At 60.5% G+C, this 8,050-nt stretch overlaps 1 non-coding gene across 1 annotated transcript; it reads left to right on the top strand.

Annotated features, from left to right (window-relative positions):
- Positions 1-7,182: 7,182 nt before the first annotated feature.
- Positions 7,183-7,346, top strand: LOC123357473. The gene has a single exon (XR_006575560.1). It is a non-coding gene; the product is annotated as a U1 spliceosomal RNA (small nuclear RNA).
- The last annotated feature ends 704 nt before the right edge of the window (positions 7,347-8,050 follow it).

The following is an 8,050-nucleotide window of genomic DNA, read 5'->3' as shown; positions in this document are numbered from 1 at the left end:
TCAGACGGGCAGATGCGGGCAGGAGATGACAGGGCCAGCGGCCATGAGCTGAACCCATCACAAGTCCAGCCTGTGATGTCACCATCCATCCCTGCAGCTCTCCATCTGTCCCGCTGTCCGTCAAACTCTCAACCTCCCATCCATCCCCAATGTATGCCACCCCCCATCCACCCATCTGCCTCACACACTCATCTATTTCCTCATGCATCCTGCTGTCCCTCTGATTGGCCCTGCAGTGCCCAGCACAAGGAGGCATAGTGGACCCTGAGCGAGGCTTTTGGGTGATGCAGTAATGGAGCTAGCGGGTGATAAGGGGGGTTCTGGGCATCTCTAATCCCAGCCCCACTTCTCCTGTGCCCAAAGCCATGACCGCGAGCCCACCCCTCTCAGTCTCAGCCCCCACAGCCCCAAAGACATGACTGGCCACTCACGCTGTGACCCAGTTACAGCAATGAGGTCTCCCCGAGGGTAGGGGGTGGGAGGAGCAACCCCCTTATCCTGGCAGGCAGGACACATCCTTCCCAGTATGGCACAGACCTTGCCCGTGGGCAGATGGACCCAGCTGAGCCCATAGGAGACTGGGGGAGGGGGAGCAGAGGAAGAGGATGAAGGCAACTGAACATGAGAGGTGTCCATGAAAGGAGAGAGAGAGTTTGAGTGTAAGTTGGCCAACACAGAGAGAGAAACCTTGGAGGAAGAAAGAAACTCAGAACAGGGAGTCACCCTCATGGATCCAATTTTCTGCTAGGGAGCACACACCACTCCTGGCCAGAGAGATGATCAGCCCCCGCAAATGGCAACATCATCTCCCTTGAAGCCACAGCGAGTCCAGAAACCCACACCCAGGTAACGGGACGTCCCTGCCTGGAGCCAGGAGGGCTGTGACCAGAGCCCTTCCCAAACCAGATACTTCTCTCACCGACAGAGACAGCTACTCTCATCCCAGCTGGGCAGGTCTTGCCTGGCACCAACAGGATTCACCCTGTCACTGCTCTCGCTCACTTTCCATCTCACCTCGGGGCTGGACTCCGTCCCCGCGACTTCTTTTCCCTTGGTAAGAAACACAACACAAGAGGAAAAGAAAAAGCAATGGTGGCGGGGCTCCTCTTCTCGCTACTCCCGTACCCCAGGGCTCCGGCTTCAACCCTCCTCCCATTCTGCCATCACAGCTACAATTAGAAATCTGAGCCCGGGGCTCACACCTGGTTGTCTCCCCAATCCTTGGCGCTGTCCAGCATGTCTCCCTCCACAGAAGTCACCTGGCCTCGTCTTAGACTCCATCTTCATATTGCTCGTCTCCTTCCCAGAGCTCCTGCTCTGCTCCTCAGATCTGTCTGTCTCAGCTCTGCAGGCAGAGGGGAAGGGGCATGATGGGAACACACGCCCCATTCCAGACACCACGCAGCATCCACCGGGCTACCAAACCACGTCACCTTTCGCCAAAAACCACCCTCCACCCCGAGGGAGCAAAAAGCGTTTGTGAGCTCAGCACACACAAGCCAGGAAAAGATTAACACCCACCCCCAGCCCAGCCAAAGTGGGAGCTTCCCCACCTTCCCGGCCACAGGCCCACGGGGCTCATGGATGGAGGAGTTTGGTGGGCTGTGGGGGCCCCTGAAGGACTAGCTCAGCGTGTGAATGAGTGACTGGGATGTATGTGGGGGCCGGAGTGTGGGTTGGGGTGTCCAGGAGGACCCAAGGGAAGGGACTAGGGGGATTAGGGATAGACGAGGGTGGGGATACCAAGGTGCATTGTGGGAATGTGGGATTTAGAGAGCCCAGAGTGGATGGGTGGGGGCGGGTTGGAGGACCCCACAGTAGCTGAAAAGGGGAACCTGGCAGGTTTGGGGGTAGCAGAGATTGGAGATGAGGAACCTCACACCCTGGGGATGGACTGGGGGAGTGGGGGGGGGATGGGAAAGTGGGGCCCAGCAATGGAGAAATGGGTTGGAATCAAGTAGGGGCGGGGCGCTGAGGACGGGGAGGGGCAGGAGGAAGGGAGGATGGGGCACTGAGGACAGGGGGGAGGAGCAGGAGGTCATCGGGGGTGGGGCGAGAGGAGGAGGTCTGCATCGGGGCGCTGAGGACGGGGGGGAGGAGGTTGGGTGGCGAAGGGGGTGGGGCACTGAGGATGGTGGGGAAGAGGAGGAGGAGGGTGAAGGGAAAGGCCAGGCAGAGTGTACAGGGTGGGGGAGGGGATGCTGGGGGCTGAGGGATCCCCACAGATGGGGGTGGGGCTGGCGAGAGGGTCACAACAGAAGGGGAAACACGGGGGGGCTTGAAGGGGCTGTCGGGGCCCTACAGAGGGGGAGGAGGGTAGGAGTGCTGAGGATGGGGGGGAGGAGGAGGAAGGGGGGCGGGGTGCTGAGGACAGGGAGGAGGAGGTCGGGGTGCTGAGGATGCGGGGGAGGAGAAGGCGGGTGGGGTGCTGGGGGGGGATGGGGAGGGGATGGGAGGGTGCTGAGGACAGGGAGGGGGGAGGAGGAGGAAGGCGGGGTGGGGTGCTGAGGATGGGGAGGGGGAGGAGGATGTCGGGGGTGGGGCGGGAGGAGGAGGTCGGGGCGCTGAGGGGGAGGAGGCGGGGGGGCAGGGTGCTGAGGACAGGGATGGGGGGGAGGAGGAGCATGGCAGGGGGGGCGAAGGGAAAGGTCGGGCAGAGCGGACGGGGTGGGGGAGGGGACACCGGGGGCGGGGCTGGCGGGGTTGGGGGTTGGGGGACACACAGCGGGGGGGGGACACTGCAGGGCAGGTTGGGGGGGGTTGAAGGCCCCACGGCCCCAGGCTGCCGCTTGTGGGGCTGCTCCCAGGCAGCTCAGCCCCCCCCCCCGCTGCTGCCCCCCAGGCCCAACGGGATTCGAATCCCAACGGCCACAGCGCGCGCCCGGGGTGGGTGGGTGGGGCAACGAAGCCTCCAGAGCACAGCATGTCCTGGGAGTGACTCAGTTTCCCTGGACCAACATTTCACAGACCCCACCCCCACCCCACATGTCTCCCTCCACCCCACCCCATTTCTCCTGCACCCCAGGCTGGGTCTCTGCCAATCCCCCTTCTCCCCTCCTGACTCCAATATCCCTAGAGGTCTCTCCCTTCCCCGACCTCCATCCCCTCATCCCTTCCCCCAATATCTCCCTGCCCCAGGCTGTCTATGGGGCTGGGTCTCTCCCTGAAGCCCCGCCCCCAGCGCGGGGCTCACAGACAATCCCCACGCGGCGGCTGTGACGTGCGCTGGGGCTGTGACGTGTGGTGACGTGTTCACTCTCTGCAGGCAACTCATTCACTGGAGACCAAAACGACAGAAGGTGTCACGTGTCCATGGGCGGGGCTATGCAGATGAGCAGTGTCTGGCGGCAGGACGGAGAGCAGAGAGGAACCGAAGGAGCCCGGCGGAGAGAATTCTCTGCGTGTGGACAGAATCCGGTGTGGGGAGTTCATGCTGTGGGTGCCTGCACCGGAATCACTTCGGGGCAGTGATTGTTACTGAGCTGCATAGTGACCAAAGGCGTGTGAATGGGGTGTGGTGCCTGGCGGGGAGCAGCTCAGGGTGATAAGGAAAGCAGCAGATCCTGTCCTAGTAGAGGTTTGTGGGGATGTGGGGGGTTTCTTTGCACCATGAGTGGGCTTGTTGTGGCTGCAGCTAGACCCCCCCCTTCTCTGGTGGGGCGGGGCTTCTACTGTCTGCTTGGGGGAGGGAGGGGTCCATGATGTCACAGCCCATGGTGGAGGGGGGGTTGAATCATGTTTCTGAAGTGGGAGAGCAACTTCCCCCGCTCCCACTCACTCTCCACTAGGGGGCTGGGCTTGGATTTCTAGGGAGGGAAGCACAAGAAAAAACAGACTCCCCTATGGAACCCAGGAGTCCTGGCTCCCAGTCCCCCTGCTCTAGACCCCCTCCACTCCCAGGACCAGGGGTAGAACCCAGGGGTCCTGGTGCCCAGCCCCCGCCCTGCTCTGACCACTCGACCCCACTCCCCTCCCAGGGTGGTGCAGGGGTCACTGGGTCTGTGTCCCAGCTCTGCTAAGGGCCGTGACTGATTTTCCCAAAGTGCTTCCTTCTGAATCCAGCACATCTGCCCCCACCCGCCCGGTCGCTGCCCACCCCCGTGTGGGGGCACCAGCACTGTGCCGGGTCGTGATGGGAAATTGCCCAAGCTGGCCCAGGAGAGACGTGTGTGTCCCTGCTGCCCCCTGCTGGTGGGGCTGAGCCCTGCTCTGTGTGTGTGTGTGTGTGTGTGTGTGGATTTTGAATCCTGCAGCAAGTGACACACACACACACATTGACGCAGAAAGGGACTCTCAGTCCCAAGAGCACTCACACACAACACACCCAGAGGGGCATGCTAGCCCAACCCCCAAAGAGAGAAACAATCACACCCCCAGCCACACTCACAATCACACACACACACCAGAATATTCGCAATTGTGCTCAGAGACACAACTGCACACAGTTCACTCCCACTGCTACAAATACAAGGACCTCCTGCCCCATACAGCGTGGGCCGAGGCCTGTGGAACTCACTGCTACTGGACAGCTACACATGAGAATGGACCTTTCGAGGAGACCAATAGACATGGCCATGGCGACAGAGGGGGCTGGGCTCCCAGGGTCTGACCAGGTCTGTGACTGGTTCTGACATAGAGGGGTCTATCCAGCAGGGGGCAGCGTGACCCACACACAGACCCACCAGAAGCGCCTTTCTTAGCGGGACTCCCAGGCCATCCCCCACCCTGCCCTGATTGGGTAACAAAGGGGCAGTACGGGACTCTGGCCTGTGTCACAACCCGGCCCCAGCCCCTCGCTCCCACACGCTGGTGAATTGGGTAACTGCTGAGGGATTGCACAAGAGAGAGTCAGAGCCAGGGAGAGAACCCAGGAGTCCTGGCTCTCCCCCTGACACACACCCTAACCACTGGCTCCCACTCCCCTCCCAGGGCTGGAGATAGAACCCAGGAATTCTGACCACCAGCCCCCCTCCCCCGTTCTGACCACTAGACCCCACACTCCCCTTTTAGATTTTAGTCCCGCTGCCTCTTCTATCTGCCCAGCCCACCTGTCCATCCCTTTGCTGCAGGTTTCTGGGGTGTCACCCCTGCTCTGCACTCCCCCAGTGCAGCCCAAGGCTTTTCCTCGCCCCAACCACACATCCTCTCCCCGCTCGTGCTGGATCGTCTGCTTGGCCCCCTGCCCCCTCTCGGGGTGCGCTGTGCGGTGTGGCTGGGGATTGTGCAATGGCCCAGCACCAGGCAACACAGAACAGACACCACACGCCCTGCCCTGCCCCACCTCACCTGAGCTGCTCTCCAGGTGCATCGGAGCCCAGTGCCCCACACTTGGGCCCTCCTGCCCCACAGGGGGTGAGCTGCAGCCCCTGCCACACTCCGCAGAGGGGAGAAGGGTCAGGCCAGCCAGCCCTTGTAACATGGGGAAATCACCACCGGGGTCGACGGTATGGGGGCTGTGACATACGGAGAAACAGTTGTTGCGCCGAAAGAGGGCAGCAGAGCGCACGCACACACACACACACACACACACACACACACACACCCTCTGCTCAAACCGCCCCCTTTGCCAATGCACCACCTCACCTCGTCCAGGGATGTCAAGGTGGGAAGCTCCATGTGGAGCTGCCTCCCAGCAGGGCCGACCAGTGCAGCCCGGTCTTCGGCGGTAATTCTGCAGCGGGGGGGGCCCCGCCGTGGGTCTTCGGGGCACTTCAGCGGCGGGTCCCGGAATGGAAGGGCCCCCCGCCGCCGAATTACCACCGAAGACCGAGCTGAAGTTCAGCGGCGGGTCCCGCTCTGTCTTCGGCGATAATTCGCCAGCGGGGGGTCCGCTCAGGGGCGGAAGGACCCCAGCCGCCAGCAAAGACTGGGAGCGGAAGAAGCTCCTGCGCCCGGCCCCGCAAGAGTTTTCCAGGCTCCCTGGAGCGAGTGAAGGACCCTGCTCCAGGGGCCCCGAAAAACTCTGGTGGGGGCCCCTGTGGGGCTCGGGGCCTGGGGCAAATTGCCCCTCTTGCCCCCCCGTCTGGGCAGCCCTGCTTGCCAGTGCACTCAGCCTCACTTGGCAGGTCACAAAAGGGATCGAGTGGCCGTCCAGTTTCTGGAGAGTGGCTGACAACACCCGACCTTCTGCCCTGAGGAGAAACTGACGTGAGACAAGGCAGGGGAGGTCATTCTTGTATTGGACCAACTTCCGGTGGGGAGAGCGAGAGAGAGAAGCGAAATGCAAGCTGCACTCTTTCCCCAGCAGCAGGTGGGCCACGTCGTCTCTCTGATGGCCTGGCTTCCCGGGATGGGACCCGCTACAACTTAGACAATTTTTTACCTCAAGGTTCCCAAGACACAGACAAGGTTTTCATCTCGAGGCCAAAAGACCAAAAACATCAAGACACTTGATCACGGCCTTGGATAGGCCAAGATTTAAAAGTTTATTAGAAAATATTTGAAAATGAACGATACAGAGAGTTGAAACATCAGATATTGGTCATCGGGGGTGACATACAGAGTATAGGGTGATTTTAGTTTTAAATGTTTATTAGAAAATGTTTAAGAATAGATAATACAGAGAGTTTGTAACATCAGTTACTGGTCATCAGGGGTGACATACAGAGTATAGGGGGATGCTAGTACTTTTGGTATTGGACAGCACATAACTTATACAGTGTGCAATGTCCCCAATGTGGGGTATACTGTGGGTGAGTTCAAGATACAGTCAGCAAGCAGTGAGGGTACATCACGCATACAACAGTTAAAGACAGTCATAGGTATAAATAAGCAAGCCAGGTAATGGGGATAGAATGACCCTCACATGGCAAAGTTAAGGTCTGTCGCACTCGATCTGAGCACTACACCCCATCTGAGCTCAAAGAGCTGAGCACGCAAGAGCGGCGGCCCGGGCGGGCAGGGGGAGGGGCCTGAGCGGAGGGGCGGAGCCGCGTGAGCGGGTATGCAGATCTGTGTGCGAGCAGAGCATGGTGGGAGCGGACGCAGGCTGCCAGGCAGGGCCCGACTTTGGCACCGGGAGCTCGGCGTGGGGAAGGGACGGTCTCCGGGGGCCGCGTCGGGGCAGCTGTCGGCAGTGGGGGCCGGTGTGGGCGAGGCCGGCGGTGGGGGCGCGGCGGTCCGCCCCGTGTGTTATAAGTGCGGGGCGAGCGAGGGCGGGCGGCGGCCGGGCAGCAGGAACTCATACTTACCTGGCAGGGGAGATACCATGATCATGAAGGTGGTTTTCCCAGGGTGAGGCTCATCCATTGCACTGCGGGTGTGTTGACCCCTGTGATTTCCCCAAACGCGGGAAACTTGACTGCATAATTTGTGGTAGTGGGGGACTGCGTTTGCGCTTTCCTCTGGGAATGGGGTTGAACAACAGAAAACTGACAGTGGGCTGTTTAGGCTTAGTGCACTGCAAAGCAGATTCTTAGGAAAGCAGTTGTTATTTTGGGTCTTTGGGAGTGCTCTTTTCAACAGGTCTTGTACTTCTAGGCATCTTTGTCACACGTTCCTCCTTGTAAGCAAAGCTCAGCTCTGAAACTTTACTTGGGTCTTATAAGGCTCTTTCTGTGTTCTTGGCTTTCCCTGGTCTTTTGCAGCTGATCTGCTCTCTAGTCTGCTTTTGGGGGGCTTGGACCGGTGCCTTCCTTGGCTCTAAGGGGAGCTGCCTGCCTGCTCTGCTTCTTTCCCTGCTTGTAGCTTCTTGCCCGGCCCTTCTTCTCGGGCTCTTCCTCCTTTGACGGGAGGACAGCCTGTCCAAAACGCCTGTCCCACCTGGTCTCCTCGTCCAACAGGCAGCCTCGCCCCCTGCCCTGGGGCCGCTTTGGCTTTCGCTGTCTGTTCCTGTCTCTGTGCTACGGAGACTAGGCTGTCACAACCCCGTGCTGGAGGAGGGCTTTCCGTCGCTTGAGGCCCACCCACCGCCTCCCCGAATGCCCTTAGCTACGCTGGGGGTTAGGGCGGCGTGGCCGCGTCGCCCAGGAGCGGGTTTTCCCTTTTGCACACCTCTGACGGACGGAGCTGTTTTGACTTAACTGTTCAGCGCGCACCGACCCTCGGGCCT

The sequence above is a fragment of the Mauremys mutica genome, unplaced genomic scaffold, assembly GCF_020497125.1.
Source record: "Mauremys mutica isolate MM-2020 ecotype Southern unplaced genomic scaffold, ASM2049712v1 000671F_np12_subseq_1:101755_obj, whole genome shotgun sequence".
Lineage (NCBI taxonomy): Eukaryota > Metazoa > Chordata > Testudines > Geoemydidae > Mauremys > Mauremys mutica.
Note: the sequence above shows the minus strand (reverse complement) of the source record. Positions and strands in the feature narration are given on the sequence as shown.